Below are 15,293 nucleotides of genomic sequence, written 5' to 3' on the forward strand. Positions count from 1 at the left end.
GATTCCTCGGAAATCCGAATCTATTATTTCATATTTGACTTCTGCGGTGGGGGTTTTGACCAAGGAAATAGCTCATGCTGAAAAGGAACTTGGGCTTGAACCTACTAATATTAACTCAGTTATAGACCCCTCACTCATCCCTGAACACACACAGTGTATACCATTGGAACCTACTATTGTCACCATAAACACCCCCCGTCCAGCAACTCCGCTGATTGCCCCTCTAAGTCATCTACCCCCACATCTTCCTAGAAAGGTCGCAACCCCATTGGCCCCCTTGCTCATGACCACGCGCAGACGAAGATCTCATGCAAAGGGTGCCAAGAGGAAAAATGTCCATGGGAAATCTACCCATCAAGCTGCTACCCTAAAGCACCATGTTTGTGACATTGTGGAAGAATTGTTTACTAAAAGACTTGAACCAGCCCTGGAAGCAGTAGCTAAGGACATAGTGGACACTTTAAATGAATGTGTAGTGGGTCTACTAGCTAAATGTAAGAAAATTGATACCCTTCTCAAACAACACTCAAGTCAGAACGGGAAGTTGATCAACCACCCGCCTGGTAATACTAGCGATCCAGGTGGTAACAATGTTGTCAATCATAGGGAAGTTTTATGTGAGAGTACTGAGATTCATGGGGGCACTGTGGAGGGGTCCGGACACACTAGGCCTGGTTCAAACATCAACAATCAAGCATCTAGTGGGGCTCATTATAGAGCAAAATGTTTGCATCTGCCCCCAGAGGCGGCTCCTTTGGTGGCTGTTTTCACGGGGATTCCACAAGTAATGGCTGGTGAAGGTGAAACAAGTAATGACCTGATGGCTTTGGCTAGGGAATATTGTGCAGAGTTTAGTAGCGGAGGTACAGACATTACACACACTGTTATCGCGGCAAGGAGAGTGAGCTGGGTAGGGTACCATACAAAAGCTATCCCAGGGGACTGTCTTGTGGTAAATTTTAATAATTATGATAGTGCACATAGGCTGTTCTGGAATGCCTCAGACCTTACAAATGATGGCATCAGACTCCTCTCTCTGGGTTTCTTTTGTCCCCCGGGTAGACCAACAAGACCTTTTGGCAAACCTCACGCCCATCTTACCAGCAGCACACACAACAAAGATCTAGCCGAGAGCTGTCTGGAAGGGTGGTTAGAGATTCTTCTAGCTCAGTCGGTCCTATGTTACAGGATGGTTCAAATCCAGTAGCCATTAGTCTTACTAATCGTTTCTCCCCCTTGACTCCAATGGAGATGAACGATTGACTGCTGGATACTTTAGCTGAGGATAAGGGGGAACCTAGACTACAGAGGTCCCCATGTAAAATTCTCCCCCGGAATGTGGCGGGAGTCAGTTCTAAAGCCTCTGATCCTATTTGGCATAAGTTTGTCAAACAGTATGATATACTAGCTTTTCAAGAGAGCTGGGATATATCATCCAGTTTTTCATTGGATGGTTACCTCAGCTTCTCTACTCCAGCAGTACCTGGAATAGTGGGAAGACCAAAAAGGGGTCTGCTCACCCTGTTTTCATTAAATCTGGTAGGGGTATTCAAGAATGTAGAATCTGCTCCTAGGAACTCCGTTATAATCGAATGGTCCATCTCGGACCATCAGAAATTCTTACTCATTCATTTTTATAAGTCTAGGGAGGGCTCATCGTGGAATGAGCATTTGATTACTCTAGAACATTTCTTGTCAGGTTATAAACATGATTGCATTTCTGCCCCAGAGATGGTTCTCCTGGGAGATTTTAACATTCACCCCTGTTTGGGGGATTGCTACAATGACGGATATGGAGGTTCGCCTGTGGAGGGGATGCCCCATTTTGAGCACAGTAAGGAGGGAGATGCCCTCGAGAGCCTCCTCTCTAATTTAAACTTACTCGAACCAGGCCTGGGCAAAGGTGAGGTCAGAGCACCTACATTTATAGGTAGGGGTGCTAATACCATTATTGATTATATTTTTTTATCTCCTCGGGTGTTGGCTAAAACTTTGGCTTATAGGGTAGTGACTGCAATCTTTAGTGACCACAACCCGGTTCTGTTGGTAGTGGACCTTGGTAGCTTCATGTCTGGGAGGGACCTAGGAGTTGAGGCACCAAGGCGCCTGCTAACCAGGGATCAGGGTAGGCGGATTAAGTGGGACAGGGTCATTCCAAAGGCCTTTTTTGAGGAACTCGCACAGGAAAAAGTGGCTAAGATGGCCGTCTGCTTAGATGCTACTTCATCAGGGGCCGAGTTTGTGGCTGCTTATGTTGAGGTTTGCATGCAGATCTCTAAGAAGTTGGAGTCCGGCGATAGCGCACACATGGGAGGGTTCATAAATGGTTTGACAGTAAGTGTTCACTTGCCCATGGTGCTTTACTTAAAGCACTCAAACACAGACCCAGGAATAAAGCATTAGTGGCGAACCTTCGTAAGGAATATAAATCCGCACTCGCATCACGCAAGCACCAAATCAAGGAAGAGGCCTGGGATAGTCTGCAATCCACAGATGTGTTAAGGGATAGCAAGAAATTCTGGGCCATTATTAATCAGTCGTTTTTTACAGAGGATGGGAAATCGGACATGGACTGTGTAATCACGGATGAGAGCTGGCTTGAGCACTTTAAAAACATTTATGATACAGAGAATGGGGCCTTAACTCCCTGTGACACTGTTGTGGCCCGAAACACTATGCCCATCAAATTTAATACTTCTGAGGTGGAAAGGGCGATAAAAGATACAAGTAAACATAAGGCCCCGGGCCCCGATGGGGTCCCTGCAGATTTGTATATCCTGTACCCACAATTTTGGTCTAAAATTTTAACTAATGTTTTTAATGCAATACCCACCACAGGTTTCCCGTCTTCCTGGTCATCATCCATCATTGTTCCGATTTTTAAGAAGGGGATTAGAGGGGACCCCGCTTGCCACAGGCCGATCTACCTGTTGGACTCTGCTGTCAAGATTCTGGGCAGAGTCATTTTACAGAGACTGGGGGATTGGCTCGAGGGGAGCGGGATCCTCTCTAACCTGCAGTATGGTTTTAGAGCTCACAGGGGGACCATGGACCAATGTTTAAATTTGCATTTTATTATTAGTAAATACACAGTGGTGAAGGAGGGACTTTTATATTTGGGTTTCATGGATTTATCTTCTGCATTTGATTTAGTTAATCGTTCAAAACTTTGGTTTATTTTGCTGGATATGGGTCTTGATGCCTCCTTGGTAAATTTTTTAAGTGATCTCCATCAGAACTTGTCGGCTTCCGTTAGGGTAACAAGGTATGGCAGGTGTACTGAACAGTTCATCTCGGGAAGAGGGGTCAGACAAGGCTGTATTCTGGCCCCTCTTCTATTTACTATCTACATCAATGCCCTGGGCAAATCCCTGGACCTGGCCATCCTGGACGTTCCACGTTTGGGGGGATTGGGCATCCCGGCCCTCCTGTACGCGGACGATGCCGTCCTACTAGCACGTACAGGCATAGGACTGCAGAGATTGTTAGATCACTTTGGTACTTTTATGGAAGCACTGGACTTAAAAATTAACACCTCAAAATCCCATGTAATGGTGACTGGAACACGTAAAAAGAGCATGAAGGTTAAAACCTTATTTATTTATTTATTTATTTATTTATTTTTGCGATTTGTAAAGCGCGACTTATACCCGCAGGTGTCTTGGCGCCCTAGCTCAACTTCTTGTCTCAATAGGAACATTGTCTAATTTCAAAAGTGGTGCAGTGAGAAGAGTAATCATTGGTCAAAAAGCCAAGTTTTTAACAACTTTCTAAATTGCAACAATGATGAGGTAGTTCTTATCACCATTGGTAGGGTGTTCCAGAGTTTGGCCGCAGTGTTTGTAAAACATCTATCGCCCCAGGTGACCGTCCTGGTCCGTGATACAGTTAGTAAGTGCAGATCCTCGGATCTGAGTGATCTCCTGGGTTGATATAAAGTAAGCTTCTGTCTGAGAAACACCGGGCCAAGACCATGAAGTGCTTTAAAAGTAAGGCATAAAGTTTTTAATGTAATCTGATTTCTTAGTTAGCCAGTGGTAGCTCCTTATTACATGCTTAAAGGATTTGAATTTGGGGGTGCCTGACAGCAGCCTTGCTGCTGCATTTTGAATGAGTTGTAATTTGGCCACCACCTTAGATTGAGCATTCATAAATAAACAGTTGCAGTAGTAAAAAGCTGATAATACCAAGGAACTGACCACCGTTTTCCTTGCGTTATCTGGTAGAAATGGCAGGATTTTCCTCAGAAGTCTGAGTTTGTGGAAGGCAGCAGACGCTATCTGGTTAGCATGGTTAGTAAAATTCAGCTTTTCGTCAAAGACTATCCCTAAATTTCTAACCTTATGGACCGGAGTTGGTAAAGTTCCCATTGACGGAGGCCACCAAACGGAGGACCACAGTGGGAAAAGCTTTCCAAAGATAATTACCTCGGTCTTCTATGAATTTAGTCATAAGCAATTTCCAGCCATCCATTCCTTAATTGCTAACATGCCTTCCTGAAACCAAGCTGCCACCTCTTCTCCATCATTCTTGATGGCAAGCACCAACTGGGTGTCATCGGCATATGTGGTGAGGCTCATCTGGTAGTTTTTGATAATCCTAGCTAAGTCCGACACATAGATATTAAAAAGTGTCGGACTTAGGGATGAGCATTGGGGAACACCACATGGAAGAGCAAGATCCACAGATCTAAAGGATCCTAGAGTTACTGCCTGTGATCTGCCTGACAGAAAAGAGGCGAGTAGGGCACTGGCCATGGACTGAATGCCCAGTTCTTCGACACGGTCAATCAGGATAGAATGATTGACCGTGTTGAAGGCCGCGGATAAATCCAATCCTTCACATGTAATGGTACAGAAATTTCAAGGGTACCTTTCTTTTGTTACTTGGGAGTTGTATTTGATGAGAGGGGGAACTGGGGTCCCCAGTGGAAGCTTAAGAGCAATGTGGTTGCAAGATCTACCACAGCTCTTTTGAACTTCTCTAAGAGACTGGGAGCAAGACCCATGGAGGCTATGATTAGGATCTACAATCAAAGTGTATGGCAATTACCTCATACGGGTCTGACATCTGGGGCTATGTGCCATCACCCGGGATCCAAATCGTAGAAAATAAGTTTATCAGATCACTCCTGTCACTCCCACAATCATCCCCCACATTTTGCATTCACCGTGAAGTGGGCTTGGGGTATGTTTCTGACCATCTGAAAATGGCCCCGTTGTTACGATGGGTTAAAACCTGGTTGAACGAGGAGATTACGTTAAACCACCTGATACTCAAGGACTTTGTGGCCCTAGACAAAGCGAATAGAATACCCTGGCTTTCGTATGCTAGAGCGGCATGCGGTAGGCTGTGGCGTCCGGAAATGTATCTATCACCACAGGGCCTAAGGAATGAGGATGTAGGGTGGATCAAGCAAAATTTTCACAATCTGTTGGAGTTAGAGAGGGAGGAGGTCGAACTTAGGAAACCCACAGTGAGATCAATTTATGGTCTAGCAATCTCCCCAGCCATAGAACCGTACTTGAAGTATGTGACCAAGCCCTACCATCGCTTCCTTCTGGTTAGATTTAGGTTTAATCTCATTCACCTTACGTTGGGCATTTATCCTAAATGGGAGACTCCAGAAGACACTCCACCACGTAACTTGTGATTTTTTTTCCCCACAGGATACGCTCCATCTAGTGATGTTCTGTGAGCATTACTCGGTGGCCCGTAAAAAAAAATTTAAACCCAATCCTGCGGAAATTAAAATTTGTTCAGGTGAGGCCTGCCCTCCTACACCTATAAATGCTTGATTTTGTCCAGGTTACCTACAGTGTAGCCAGTTTTTTGGTAGCGGCAGGGCGCATAAACAAAAAGAGTCTTCCCTAGCTGAATTCATTTGTAGGGTGAAATCGCCCAAAACCAAACCTATTTATTTAATAATGCACTGTGGTTGGTCTTAAATTGCGGTTGGTTTATGGATATATGATACCCATTTATTCTGCTTTGTATCAAAGATTTTAAACGTTTTATTTTTGTAAATATTGAACTGTAATCATGTGTACAATCTTTATAATTTTTAACATGTGTAATAATAAATTCTGCATTGCTTTTATGGTTTTTATTAACCGAAATAAAGAAATCTTGAATCTTGAACATGGAATGCAAGTGGCTGTGATAGCGGGCTAAGGGAAGGTGTTCCATCGAAACCTATTGATGTAATAGTTAAGCCAGACAGGGGAGCCCTTGGAACCAATTAATTAGATAAGTAGCTCCTGTATCAACCAGAAACTGATCAGTAGAACCCAAAACATGTGCTGTAACATAGGGACCCTTCTGATCTACTAGAACTTCAACTGATTCCTTTCCCCATCCTAGGCAATCCTATGCATAAGCAGAATCTTTCAAATCAGACGGCACATAATTAGACATTTGATGTTGATTTTGTCTATCAAAAGTGTTAAACCCATACTATCCACGTGTATTAGCATCAAACCTAGCACAATCATCCGTGCTTCCTCTAGGCCTTGAATAGCCTAAGCGGTTTCTCATTTGTCGCCATCCACATGGATACTGCTGAGCACGCAATGCTGGACAATCAGAAGCCCAATGCCAAAGTTTCCTGCAGTACGCACATTGGTCAACAGACTAAGCATGGGCGGAAAATCCGTTTCACTCGCGGATTTTGCGGATTTTCGGTAAATTCGCAATCCGCGAGATTCGCGAATCTCCCGCAAAATCCGCAAATCCGCGAGCAGCGGATTTTGCTCGCACTGCTCGCACTGTTCGCGTGAGTTCGCGGCTTCCCAGTACAACTTCGCGCCCCGCGAATAAGTGCAAAATTGCAGAAATACGATCTGAGCAAAACTGAAACTACTTACCAGGTTCAAAAGTTCAGGCTCATCATTAGTAGCCATTTCCTGTAGTGCTTCCTGAGGGGCCCCTCCAGAGTTCAGTTGCCAGTTGCAACTATTATGTGACCCTGCTCTGAACCTCAGAATAGTTACACATATGCCATAAAGGTCCTGAATTACAGCTAAGGGAGACAAGCAGGAGCCAGGCTGGAAGTTCAAATCCATTAATCAGCCCCTAATTCATTATTGTCAGTTGGGGCAGGGCAGGTGTTGTAACTAATTTTGCAACAATGAAAGCACTTAGCAAGAGCAAAAGATCACTAATCAGGAAGCACTAAGGAAGCAGGTGCCAGCTAAAAAAATATTCTGTGACACATTAATCAGCCCCAAATTAATTCAGGTCACTTGAGGCAGGGAAGGTGTGCTTGCGTTGCCACAATAATGTACACTGACTGGACAACCAGAGGGTGCTGTGATGAAACAGAGGGTGGCATGGGTGGGCCAGAGGGTGGCATGAGTAGTCAGAGAGTGGCAGTGGTGACAGAGAGTGGCAGTGATGAAGAAGAGTGTCCCAAACAGGCTGGACACGTAGAAACAACAAGTTCGCGAAACTTGCGACCCGACAGGTAAGTTCGCAATTTGCGAAATTGTACAAAACCCTCGCGAACTGGCAGAAACCCGCGCAAACACAAAAAAAAGAAAATCCGCAAATTCGCAAGAATTCGCGGATTTTGCGGATTGCGAGTTCGCAAATCCGCAAAATTCGCGAACGCGAGATTCGCAAAATTCGCCCATGCAAATTCGAATGAGTATAAGTCTTTTTATCCTCATTACCCTTCACTTCTATCTCCTGCCGTTCATAATACTGAGCAATAGTTAAAAGAGAAACCAGAGAAGAGGTAGTCCATGAGCTCTCACTGGCCTTTAGGCAACTAGCTATTCCTGGCAACAGGTTTGCGACATATTTATCGATGAACAGATCCCTGCCTGTATCATCTGTCAATGACTGGCCACTAAAATCGTAGAATGCCTCCTCAAAATGCGTAAAGAAGTCAGAAACCGATTCATCTGCCTTTTGCTTACAAGATGCTAATACAGTCCAATCTTTCTTTTTATGAGGAATAATCGTTTTTAACTTAACTAATATGGCTGCGGGAAGAACTAAAATTAACTGACATGGTTTCTGTGCAGGTTCACTCTCTACATCCAGTCGTTCTAAATCTTTCCATAAGGCCCTAAAAGTCGCATGATCATCAACTTTGCGTACAGTTCTCCACATTTCAGGGAGTAATATCAATCTGAAAAACAGGTCAATATCAGGCAGAGTCATAGTACAAGAACTAATAGCACCCTCAACTTCCTCATAAAAAGCTGCTGGATTTTTCAGCCGATCAGGCAATGCAGTTTTAAGAGCCATAACATCCGCTCTATTCCAAGGAGTGTAAACCCAATTATGAATAATATAACCCTTTGCATCAGCGGAAGCCTTAGCATCACTTTAGGAGGAACATACAAAGGTGAGGCTTGCGGCATAGGTTTCGCATGAACTATCATAGTCTTATCTGTTCCGAAGATAGAAGCTTGTGCCACGCCGGTCTGAGCATTTTGTGCAGCTGCGTCTGCTGCCTTTTTCTCCTCTCGCAAACGGACTGTCCCAACACATAATTTAACCAAACGCCTGATTGAGTTAACCACCTGAGAAAACACAAAAAGACAATAACGCATTTGCTTACAATCATTTGCTATATTAACAGGCTCCAATTCCTCAGAATGTTTCCTAAACCATTCAACAACGTCTGCGGCAAACACCTCTGTAAAATATACTTGCTCCCTTTCCTGCCAATCCTTTATGCTATCTAAAAGTTCAGAAGCAGAAGCAGCATTATGGGCAGCTTTGCGAGCAGCAGATCTAAGCTGAGACGCACGTTCAGCAGACAACATAGAACGAGTTTCCAGTGCTTTTTCCTGGTCTGCAGGAGAGTCCTCATCTGAGTCATAAGGAGCAGAAGGAAGAGTATACTGAGGTGGAGAACGATTTAACAAGAGAGAATCATCTTGGGGTTTATTAAGAATTGGATAAAGAGGTCTACGAACAGCATATTGGCCAGTTACCTGTAAATGGCGCTCCCTATCTTCCCTCTCTTTTAGTTCTTTTATGTCTTTATTTTTCATTTCTTATGCTTTCGCATGGATGTTCTTTTGCTGTTCTTTTTCAATCAAGGCGTGTTCACGCTTCATTCGTTCACGCACTTCTTTCTCCCACATTCGTACACAGTCAAACATATCGTGCCTAGTCTTTCGCTCAAACATACATTGTTCCACATACTGAATCTTTCATAAATCAAATGACCCATGACTGACTGGCTGAGTGACTGAATTATTTTTTAAGCGCTCTTATGCCGAGGCGTCTTGGGGCTGTAGAACGGAAGGGAGTACAGAGGTGGTTAGGACATAGTGAAAAGCCAGGCTTTTAGCGCCCTCCTGATGCCCGCTCTATTATTTTCCGAGCGCAGTGCGATGGACATGCTGTTCCACAGCTTGGATGCTCGGTAGGAGAAAGAATTTCCGCCCGATCGGGTTCTCTTGGTTCTGGGTAGTTGGATTAGGTCTTGACTGCAAGATCTTAGCGTGCGCGCAGGCACATAACGAGGGAAAAGGTTGCTGAGCTCCTCAGATGTGCTCCCGTAAAGATATTTATGGACCAGACATAGGGCCTTGAACTGAATTCTGCACCTGACTGGGAGCCAGTGAAGTTCCCGTATGGCTTTTGAAGAGGGGTGTCTTTTCGGGAGGTTGAGTAAAAGTCTAGCTGCTGTATTTTGAATGGACTGGAGCCTAGCAAGCTGTTTTTCCCCCGCTCCTATGTAAAGTGCATTGCAATAGTCTACCCTAGACAATATTAAAGCTCCCACCAGTGTTTTCCTAAGAGTTAATGGTATGTAGGGAAGAATTTTCCGAAGCACCTTTATTGTGTAGAAACAAGCCGAGGTTACCTGACTTATTTGTGCAGTGCAAGTAAGGTCCTTTTCGATCATAAAGCCAAGATTTCTGACCTTTTTGGCTGGGACAGGGCTTATGCCGGCCTCTGGAGGCCACCATAGGTCACTACAAATAGATGGTTTTTGGCCAAACTCGATCACTTCGGTCTTTTCGGTGTTAAGCTTTAAGAAGTGGTCGTTCATCCAATTTTTGACGTCAGAGACATTCCCTAAAGCTCGCAGCAGTGGCTTCCACCGTCTGGGAGAGTGACACTGCTAATTGAGTGTCGTCGGCATACGACACAAGATGCAGACCGTGAGATTTTATTAGTGTCGCAAGGGGAGTGACGTACAGGTTGAATAGGGTGGGTGATAGGGCAGACCCCTGGGGCATACCACATGGGAGATAGAATTCTTCTGACTGGAGACCTCCCCAGTGGATTTTCTGTATGCGGGCGTCCAAGAAGGACTAGAGAAGAGCTAAGGCCGAATCTGTGCTACCCAGCGTCCTCATTCTATTCCGTAGGACCCCATGGTTGACGATGTCGAAAGCCGCCGTTAGATTCAATAAGATCAAGGCAGCTCTTCCCCCCTCGTCCATGGTCCTGCGGATGTCTTCTGTTGCTATGATCAAGGCGGATTCGGTGGAATGGCATGCCCTGAATCCGTGTTGTGTATGGTCTAGGAGGTGGTTGTGGTCTATGTATTTTGTAAGCTCCTGGTCATGGCTCTCTCCATGATCTTGGCTGGTAAAGGGAGGCAGGATATTGGCCGATAGTGCTTGGATTGCATGGGATCCAATGCCTCTTTTTTGAGAACAGGCCTGATACAAGCTTTCTTCCAGCTACGAGGGAAGAGGCCAGAGCTTATGACTTTGTGTTAAGCAACCGGGTTAGGACTGGGCTGATTGTTTCAGGGATTTGATGGAGTATGTAGGGAGGACTTGGGTCCAAAAGTGATCCCGATTTGGTCTGAATAAGAAGAGCGGCAACCTGAGATTCTCTTAATAGCGAGAATTGGGAGAGATTGGTGGTGTTAGGTGCCAAATCAGTTCTGTGAGTGTTTGACGTTCTGATATGTGAAGTGTGGAGGTCATCATAGACCGCCTGGACCTTTTGTTGGAAAAATTGCGCTATGTTTTCCACAAAATTCTGGTCCGAGACAAAAATGGTGTCCCGAGGGCTCTTGGCTAGATGCGCAACAGTTTTGAACAGTTCCTTCGAGGAGTTTGAGAACTCTAGATTTTTTTGTGCATAGAAGGCCGACTTTGCTTGTTCTATCTTTACCTTGTATTCAAGTAAGACTGCGGTATATTCTTTCCTGGTGTGTGAACTATAGTCGGATCGCTATATCCTTTCATAGCTCCGACATTTAAGTTTGATTAATTTCACATCAGGGGTGTACCACTGTGCTGTGGCTGAGCGTTTTCTGGGCTTCTTGATTTCCTCTGGGGCCAACTCATTCACTGCTTGGCTAAGCCATGTGTTAAAGTGGCTAGCTCTGTTATTACTGTCACATGTTTCGAGTGAGGGGGGAATCCCTGGATAGAGCAGTGTTATGTTATGTTATGTTATCAGATTCTTCTATAGCGCAACAGCTACTCCAGAAGGAGTGTCCCGGCGCTTTGGCGAAGAAGTCCTTCGGGGGTGGCAACATAACTACAAACCATAAGGAAAGGCGGGGGCCTATCTGGTGAAGAGCCAAGTTTTTAAAGCCTTTCTGAAAGACATAAGGCTGGGGATCTGTCTAAGAGAAAGGGGAAGCTCATTCCAGGCACGAGGAGCCAAGTGATGAAAAGAGCGGCCGCCTTGTCTGGCGCGTTTAATGGTCGGAACAACCATTTTAGACAAAGAGGCGGACCGTAAGGCCCTGTTAGGCTTGTAAAAAACAAGACGTTTCCTGATGTAGCCAGGGCCGAAATCATGAAGGGCTTTGAAAGTCAGCGTCAGACTTTAGAAAAGGACCCTCTTGGCTATAGGAAGCCAGTGCAGTTCCTTTAACAAGTCTGAGGCACTAGCGCGTCTGGGGAGCCCGTAGATAGCCCGGGCAGCTGAGTTTTGGACTACTTGAAGTCTCCTCACAAGGTATTTAGGGAGACCTAGGTAAAGGGCATTTGCGTAGTCTAATCTAGACCCAACAAGTGCTTGAACAATGACCCTTCGATGATTGATTGAGATCAAGGGGAGACATTTTCTGAGCATCCGAAGGATCCCGAAACATTTCCCCGAGAGACAGGATATTTGAGGCCCAAAGGTTAAATCATTGTCGACAATGATTCCTAGATTTTTTGCCTTGACACTTGCATTTGCAGGTGGAGAGTTTAGCATTGGCCAACGCAACTCTGGATCCTTACGAGTATATTTATTCCATAACGTACTGTACATTATAGAAGAAACACCATATTTAATATACCTATCCCTACTAGGCGTCCCATCTGGGGGGGCTGGTGGTGCTTCATCAAGTCTCAAACTGGTACCACTACAAAAGCAACACATCCCACAGAATATGCAGTATTATAACCAAAGTAGCACTTAAGGTACCTTTAGTACAATGTGCCATTCAAATCAATTCAAATAGAGAAAATTCTCCTCATTACCTGCCTATATAAATTGCAATTCATATATTAATCCCATACAAATACAAGTTGGCCAAAATAAATTCCAAAACTCCAAAACCACAGTAAGCGTTACTAAACTACCTTACCAATCCCAGGCTTCCAAAACCAACAGCAAGTGCTGCATAACTACTCTTACCAATCACTTGGTGTCCAGGTTTGACCTGCCAAGTTCTCAAAATCGACCAAATGTTCACTGCACGGCGAATCAACAGAAAATATATCAGTCGAGGACCAGCACCACCAGGAGGGTCAGATCAGAAAGAAAGGAAAAACACCATGGATGAAAAGACGCAGGTCTCCTCGGGCAGTGATCGTCCAAAACGAGATTCCAATCCTCCGTTTCAACCACTCCTTCGGGCATCCGAGTCGCCGATGAGCCCCGCGTGTCAAGCGCCAATTTGTGCTGGTGAGCCTCAGCAAGGCCTACCAGTGCAAGGGGTTTGCCCTTCTCTGCACAAGTCCTCAGACCAATAGGATAGAAGCTGGCACAGAAACTGGAATAGAAAACAAAGTATTTATTAACTTCATGAGGTGGAACTACATTCACACAACACCCTTCGGTAGTGTATGAAGAAGCACACTGAATGGAAGGAGCTTGGTCCTTTTATACCCACACAGGGGCTCAAAGGAAGGCGGTACAAGTACAAGAAAAGGTTTCAGGTGCATATAAGGTCATACAGAAAATGCAGAGTCAACAAGTGGGAGGAGCTAACAGTTGCTAATCCTGGTGAACACATCCTGACATTTACTGACTAGGGACAGCTGCAAGGACAGCTACAAGCTCAACTGAGCATGTGCGAAGCAGAAGAGGCTAAATATAACCTGTCTTTAGGCAGATTTCAAGAGCACACAACAGCAAGGTAGGACAGAGCACATGGTATGCACGTGGTAGCACATGGCAAACAAGATGGCTGCCAGAAATACAAAATGGATTCCACAAAAGGACAAGATAACTTCTAAATACAGGATGGCTTCTGCTAATGCTAACCCAATCGCTGCAAAATTACAACAGGAGATGGAGACAGAGGGAGGTAGGCAGACAAAGGGAGGAGAGAGACAGACAGATGGAGGAGATAGACAGACAGAGGGAGACAGAGAGAGGGAGACAGACAGAAGGAGGGAGACAGACAGAGGGAGACACACAGAAGGAGGAGGGAGGCAGAGGGAGGAGGGAGACAGAGGGAGACAGCGGAAGGGAGAGGGAGACAGAGAGAGGGAGACAGAGAGAGGGAGACAGACCGAGGTAGACAGACAGAGGGATACAGAGAGAGGGAGGAGACAGACAGAGGGAGGGTTAGAGAGGGAGGGTGACTGAGGGAGGGAGACAGAGGGAGGGAGACAGAGGGTGGGAGTCAGATGGTGGTAGACAGAGGGAGACAGACAGAGGGAGGGAGACAGACACAGGGAGAGAGACAGAGGGAGGGAGATAAAGGGAGGGAGAGGGAGGGAGACTGACGGAGGGAGACAGATGGAGGGAGGGAGAGAGACACAGGGAGAGAGACAGAGGGAGGGGGATAGAGGGAGGGAGAGGGAGGGAGACTGACGGAGGGAGACGAATGGAGGGAGGGAGAGAGAGGGAGACAGACGGAGGGAGACAGATGGTGGGATACAGAGAGTGGGTGGAGACAGAAAGAGTGAGGGTGACAGAGGGAGGGAGGGAGACAGAGGGAGCGAGACAGAGGGTGGGAGACAGAGTGAGGGAGACGGAGGGAGACAGAGGGAGGGAGACAGAGGGAGGGAGACAGAGGGAGACAGACAGAAGGAGGGAAACAGACAGAGGGAGGGAGACAGACAGAGGGAGCAGGGCGACAGAGGGAGGAGGGCGACAGAGGGAGGAGGGTGACAGAGGGTGGGAGACAGATAGAGGGAGGAGGGCAACAGAGAGAGGGAGACAGACAGAGGGAGGGAAACAGACCAAGGGAGGAGGGCGACAGAGGGAGGAGGGCGACAGAGGGTGGGAGACAGATAGAGGGAGACAGAGGGAGGGAGACGGAGGGAGGGAGACAGACAGATAGAGACAGACAGTGGGAGACTGAGTGAGGGAGAGGGAAGGAGAGAGAGGAAGACAGATTGAGGGAGAGGGAAGGAGAGAGAGGGAGACAGAGAGAAAGAGAGAGATGGAAAGAGAAAGATAGAGAGAGATGTGTGGCTCGGTGGCAAAGACGTCCGCTGCATGGACTTGTGTTCAACCTCATGGTCACAGTTTTTTTTGTTGCTCTAACCCCACCCCCTACCCCACTGACCCCGCCACTACCGGTGCGGCCCTCAGACACAAACCACACTGTAAATTTGGCCCGAGAAAAAGTTTGTGAGTACCCATGCTCTAGATCAAAGAAGATGAAGGGTATAACCTATTTAGAAGGGAATTGGCAAAAGCAAAAAAAATACAAAAAAACTGGATTCCCAAGGAAAATATGGCAGGAAGAAACAATGGTTTTCGGTAAGAGGTCAGATTAACCATTTTCTTCGACTATGGGAAGAATCTACCTCAGATATACGAGCCCTCCAAACACTGAAGAAAATACATACCATAGGGTCCAAGGGCCAATCTTCAAAGTCAAAAGTTAGACTAACGAAATGGCCAAGATGCCACAAGCTTTGCTTGAAGCAATTCAAATGTCACTAAAGACATGTCAAAGTCCTGGTACTGGAAAAGGAGCTGGGGCAGGGTTCCTACTTTATCATTTTTCTAGTCCGAAAAGTGTTAGGGGATTCTCAGAAGTGATAGACTTGAAATGCCTGAATTCATTAATTTTGTGGCTAAAAGTTTAAAATTGGATACATCTCAGCGAATATTCAGGACAGAAATCCTTCCTCAAAACTGAGCTCTGAGGCTCAGGAACTCGGTTGCAGAGTGAA

The 15,293-nt window shown here is 45.9% G+C and overlaps 1 pseudogene; it reads left to right on the forward strand.

Moving 5' to 3' along the window:
* Positions 1-283: 283 nt before the first annotated feature.
* Positions 284-15,293, forward strand: part of LOC147729172 (WD repeat, SAM and U-box domain-containing protein 1-like) — a 70,540-nt pseudogene continuing 55,530 nt past the window's right edge.

Source organism: Lissotriton vulgaris, chromosome 2_2, assembly GCF_964263255.1.
Source record: "Lissotriton vulgaris chromosome 2_2, aLisVul1.2, whole genome shotgun sequence".
Classification (NCBI taxonomy): Eukaryota; Metazoa; Chordata; class Amphibia; order Caudata; family Salamandridae; genus Lissotriton; species Lissotriton vulgaris.